Source organism: Urocampus carinirostris, chromosome 3, assembly GCF_059441175.1.
Source record: "Urocampus carinirostris isolate Australia breed hairy pipefish chromosome 3, RoL_Ucar_1.0, whole genome shotgun sequence".
Classification (NCBI taxonomy): domain Eukaryota; kingdom Metazoa; phylum Chordata; class Actinopteri; order Syngnathiformes; family Syngnathidae; genus Urocampus; species Urocampus carinirostris.
The window spans coordinates 37,264,325-37,270,564 of NC_142351.1; the positions used below are offsets into that span (position 1 = coordinate 37,264,325).

General features: G+C 38.8%; 2 pseudogenes; both read left to right on the forward strand.

Moving 5' to 3' along the window:
• Positions 1–3,790: 3,790 nt before the first annotated feature.
• LOC148369597 (U2 spliceosomal RNA) lies at positions 3,791–3,912 on the forward strand (annotated as a pseudogene).
• Positions 3,913–3,940: 28 nt separating this feature from the next.
• Positions 3,941–4,191, forward strand: LOC148369598 (U2 spliceosomal RNA; annotated as a pseudogene).
• The last annotated feature ends 2,049 nt before the right edge of the window (positions 4,192–6,240 follow it).

Here is a 6,240-nt window from a genome sequence, read left to right on the forward strand (position 1 = left end):
GCAAACCCGGCAGAATGCAAACTCTGATAATACCGAGAGAGCTCTGTAGTGTCTATGAAGAAGAACTCTTTCAACTGATCAAGATGAATATAAACATAATCAACTTTGATACATTGGTGGTTGTAAAAGTTAGAATAATGTGAATCGTAGATATGAATAGCAAATAAAGTACAATCCAACTAACTGTTTTACTGCTATTGTCAGTGCCGTGGCATATGTATCGTGTGCTTTTATATGGGGCAGGTAGGCAGCAAACATTTTAAACACAAAAATAGCGCCATTAAGTCTTTTTGTAATCACAATATACAAAGGCTTGTTGGAGTCCTTATTTTGTCCATATTCTGATTGACCAACTGACATATAAAGGCAGACATAATTTTGGCAATTATCGACTACTTTTTCTTCTAGAAGGGCATCTGACATATGTTGTGTTTAGAGCGAATGCATTGGGAAAAAAAGCAGCTTGCCGTTTTCTCAAGCCACCAATTTTTCCCTGAAAAGTGTATTTTTCTTGTTAATATTGTATCAGATTTGTCACAGAAGTAGTATGCATACCACAGCCTGCAGGGAATTGAGTAAACAGACAAAAAGACAAAGTGTTAATGTCCTTTCATATCGTCATGTTGTACGTCGACAGATAACGTGCTCGAATAGATGCTGTTTGAAATGTAATATCACCACAACGGAACTTTTTATTGCCCTGTTTATGATATTTTCTTCTTTTACGTTTGAGAAATAAACCAGTGGACTGCAAGGCTAACTATGTGGGTGCTTTAAAGTGTAATTATCAATGTTTTATGTCTGGTGAGGTTTAACCGTGAGAGACAATTATTGGCTTGGATGGAAATGGTGGTACATACTTGATATTAATATTTAAGATCTTAACGTTGTGTTGGAAAAATACTTCTGTGTTTTTTGCTATCCAGTCGTCATTCAGCTTCTCTACTGTTTCAATTACGTTTCATTTTGTAGTCAACAAACGGCCTTGAACGTTATCGGTACTTGTTAGAAGGCATTAAAATAAGGGCCATTGTGAAGTGGAAATTTCCTCCAATCTACTTTGTTTTGTTTTCCGCAGAGTAGGTATTGCTTTTACCAATGGACCTCCCCAACAGTATAAAGGTCATTTTCAGCCATTATTACTACGCACATAAGAATTTTACAGCCATGGTTCTTTTTTTATGGGAATAGTCCTTAATGAAAACCTCAACGGAACTGCTCATATCCAGCTCTTCTTTTGCTGGCCTGTCGTCTTACAACCTTGATATAAACGAACATGCGGAGGAGAAAAAGCCATCTCTAGTTGATTTTAAATACATTTTTAAATGTGCACAGAAAACAATATGAGTGTTTGCTAGATATTTTACTCATGGTATCTGAGAAAAAAAGAATGACTTCATAAACATAGTCCTGTAACTAGGGGTAGGCCATACTGGAAATTGGGTATTGATCCAATCCAAGTATTGATACCAATACTTAGAAATTGTATTATCATTGAATTATTGACTCCTTCACCCTTGCCTTAGTTTGTATTTAATGTTATATATATAAATCCGGATTCACGTTTGTGTTCATATATGGCTTATAGGCTCTGAAATGTTAAAACCAATTTTTGCAAAAATATACACCGTTGTACTTAAGTGAGTCGGTAAGGCACTCCCAATAAATACCAAGACAATTTATAAACATCTGCTCTCGTGTGAGTGGCTCTGCAGCTGCATGCGGCCCTGCTGCTCTTTGGCACTCCCCGGCGCTTTTTCATAAAACCACGGCCCCGACGATCCCAACCAAGAAGAATGCCCGGAAACAACAGGCAACGTCGGTCCATTATACTTGTTTACAATAAACACAGCAAAAATGTTGGGGGCTACAATTATAAATTTTTATCAATTAACTTTTTAACTACCATAAGAATTGGCTATTTCTATTTCACCTGTTTGAGAGTAAAAACCAAGAGAGTCAAACCCAATAAAGCACAACCACAATGCAAATACTGTATAACAACGTCAACTATTCGACTAAAATGTCTTTTGTCGCGCATCATTAAGGAAAAACGGTTTGTAAGAAGCTCTTTTGGTTCTGTGTCATAGTGACAATGGATTTACAGGGTTTTGTCCAAGAACAGTAGGTTCGTTTACATTTTGGTTGCAGCTCATCGCTCTCTGCAGGTGAGTTTTTTATGTGTTTATGTTAATATGTGGGGTTGCCACATTAAAAACCCACTTTACTACACAAATTACACATGACACTGTACCTTTTTGTCTACACCGTATTGCCTTTCCTGATTGCCTTTGTCATTTTTAGCTGCTGACAGAAGGTGGGGTGGGTGGATCAAGAAGACTAACTAAAACTCTGTTGCCCTCTCTTCTGACTTGCAGGCTGGATGCAGCAGGCCATCAAGCAACTAGGTCGGGAGAGGGGCTAGTCAAATAGTCAAAAAATAAGTCGCAGATGGCGCTAGATGAGAGGACCTGCACTATCTACGCAGAGAGACGACGCTTAAAAAAATTGGTGGAAGAGCGAAGAATCGATACCAGTACAATAGTATTGATATGATCTAAGTACTTGCTTGGATAATATCAATGGTTTGTTTGATCCACCCGTCCCTTAACGTTACCTTTCAAGTTTTATGTCATACGTTTCAAAAGTGAAATAACTTAGTTTTCAACTCTGCTAAAACAATGTTAATTGTGAGAATGTTCTTATGAACTTGACAGAAGAGTTTATAAAATAATCTCACAGTATTTTTCCAACCAATCATTTTTCTGAACATGTGTCCTACGCAGTCTATCATTTTGTGATAGACCATGTCGATTTCGTGTGAATAAAATTTTGTGTGAATAAAATTTGAAAATAACAGCTTGGAGGGTCAATTAGCATCATAGAGCTTTCTTTGACTTTGAAGGTTCCTTTCTTGTATATAAATAAAGAAATAAATCACGTTTCTAATACAACTGGGATGGAATTGGATGGTTCTGAATATACAGAACAGAAGGTCACATTTTTAGAGGCGCTGCAGACTAAACAATGCCGCCAGCTGTCCTCCAGACCACCATTGGCACCCTGGAGCAAAGCATTAAAATCGCTCGGCTTGTTTTGTGTGGCCCACGTTTGTTTGATTTTGGGTATGCGCTACCAAAAGCCAGCTCATAACGTTGGATCAAACTTCTCTCCTTGGGCATTTATAAAAGTATCAACTTTGCCGCCTAAGCTTCCTTTAACTTTGTGGTTGTCACTTGCCTTTGCCGGCAAAAGCACTGTCTTTTGGAAGCCGTCCAAATATGTTTGTCCTCTCTCTTCCTTAAGTCCGCAAAGACAAATGTGAGTCATCTATCCTCAGCCGCCTCGTTGATGCTCTGGCACAGTTTGATCATCCGTCCTTCCACTTGGAACTGCAGGAGGAGCTATCACATTTTTCCTCGCCATGCCTTCATTGTGACCACCCATTTGTCTTTGGTCGTTTTCAACAACACATTAGCATCTTTGGGCTATTCGTCTTGGGTCAAAGACTGAAGAGAGACAATGCTTTCAAAAGTTTTTCAAAGAGGCATGATACATTTCACACTGCTAGAAACTTGCACATACAGTACTTTCATGTTAAACATTTTAAAATGATATTATACTTTGACTAAAGAGTATCAATTCCTCAAATTTAAGCTGGGCTGTGTGGTTAAAAACATTTGAACAAATATGTGTCTGCCTGATGTCACCAGTACTCTAGAATTGTGTACATCTATGTGGTTATTGCCGGCTGTTGTTTTTGGACTGTCTGTCCACTAAGGCTAGGACCTTAGCTTTGCTTGGCCTATTGGTCCTTTGATTTTTGCATTTCGGAGATGGAATATGAGCTTGCTCTGTCCACTCCATGCATCGGCCCGGTATTGCAGTACCTCCGGGAACGGTGCATTCGCAATGATCGCAGCAAGGCTTTAGGGCTAGGACCTTAGCTTGGCCTTTTGGCTGAGAATAAGTGTCCCGGCTCCTAGGCTTTGTAGCGTATTATGAACTGACCGATAACGGATAATGGATAATGAATAACGAAGATAGATCAATAACCCTTAAAAACCCCAAAACCCCACTTACCTGGCAGGGGAGATACCATGATCATGAAGGAGATGGAATAAGAGCTTGCTCTGTCCACTCCACGCATCGGCCCGGTATTGCAGTACCTCCGGGAACGGTGCATTCGCAATGATTGCAGGAAGGCTTTAAGGCTAGGACCTTAGCTTGGCCTTTTGGCTGAGAAAAAGAGTCCCGGCTTCTAGGCTTTGTAGCGTATTATGAACTGACCGATAATGGATAATGGATAATGAATAAAGAAGATAGAACAATAACCCTTAAAAAATATTTAAATTAAACTTGCATCTTCCTCGACAAATATATTTCACGTGTCTCACTCTTTCGTACTTTTCCTGCTCGGGCACCCCTGCCAGCCATTAGAAAAAATGCATGAGTTAGCGGCATTATTGAATAAACCACCGGGTTGAACTTGGGAAACAAGGCATATAGTTTGAATTTTACGGTAGATCCCAAGTAAACCCAGTGAGTGATTAATTCTCCCACACAGCAGCTTTGAAAAACTTACTGGTTTACTGATAAGATGGTTTCAATGTCCTAAACCTATAACAGGAGAACAAGGTAAATATTTGGTAGCCATATATAAACCCTATAAAATAAATCATGAATGAAGTTTTTGCATTTTTAACTAAAAAGTTTTCTTGCAAATTTGACAACCTTGTAAACTCTGCGTTTTCATTTGGAGATCACTGAAAACTAAATTGTTCAATATGACGTCAAATCACTTAAAAAATATGCATCAAAGTAAAGGCGTTCTGGTGTAGTAGCCTTTCTAGTGTAGTAATTTTCTCTGTTTCTTTAAAAAGATTGCCCCTTATATTCTAGCACATGACCACACATGGCATCTAAACACCAATCTCTTGAATGGTCGCTAACAACAAAAGTGTTTTTCTTAAAAAAATCAAACTGGACTAAACGTATATCTGTCACGACCCAGAATGGAATCTCGGACCCAATTGCGTTCGTTTTAAAGGAATCTTTATTGAATTGAGCTGACAGAGCTTGCTATGGAAGCCGATGGTTGTTGGTCGCTAGCAGCGTTGGACGGAATGGCAGTTCTGTGACAGGTAGGCAGAATCGATACGGCTTAGCTGGCAGGTCGATGGCCAGGGCAGGAGAGCAGGTCGTAAACGTGGGACAGAAACAGGTCAAAACCGAAGGCAGGCAAGAATCAAACAGGAGAGGTCTTTGGTACTGGAATCTGGCAAAACACACAGAGAGACACAAGTACGGTCTGACATTCTCCTCTGGGCGCTGACAGCTCAAGAGGAGAGTGCCAGCCAATCAGAGAGCGCGCTCCTGTGCGCCAAACGATTGCCCCAGGTGTCTTCATTTTGGCAATCATGATAATATCACTCATTTTCTCTAGGGATAAATGAGTACTGATTGATTGTGTAACAAACATGATGAACTAAATTCAAAATTTCAGGGAACATTTGAAGTCATGCATGATGAAATTAGGCTAGCGAACATATTGACAAGGCTAGGCTAACAAGGCTAGCCTGGTAAATTAAATGAGAAGGCTAGTGTTTGGTCAATGAAATCACTGTACTTAATTCTTCCTTCTTCCGCGTTGAAGGACTCACTTCCGGTCGCACTATTCAAGAGAGCGACACCTATTGGTCAAATGTTACACAATGTACCTTTAACTATTTTGAGATAAGTGGGAAATAATAGCATAATATTTAAAAAATAATAATAATAATAAACGAGTAATTATAAATTCCTTAGTGACAAATAACACTTTTTTTTTCCCTCGGAATGATCGTGGAAATACTGTAAAGTTAAATGAAGTTTTGAAGTGATTGACAGTTTAAAGTCAAGTTAAACCATTTGAAAGTACTCAATCTTATAACAATATTTTAAGAATACATACTTTGCTGAAATGAGGGCATGATTTAATTCATTTTTTATTTTATTTTAGGTTCGATTTGTTTGACTTGAATGAATACCATAACAGCCTGAGTCCCTTCACTCCTGGGTTGCACATACGCCCATTTGAGAACCATTGTTTTTATTTATTTTACAACTTTATTGTTCTGGCGCTGCACTTTCAAAATAAAATTACATTTGGGCTGCTTATAATTTGCCAATTCAACCCTCAACATAGAACCAGTTTTGTAATAATGTGATGGTATCCCAACTAAATCGTGTTTTTCTGCT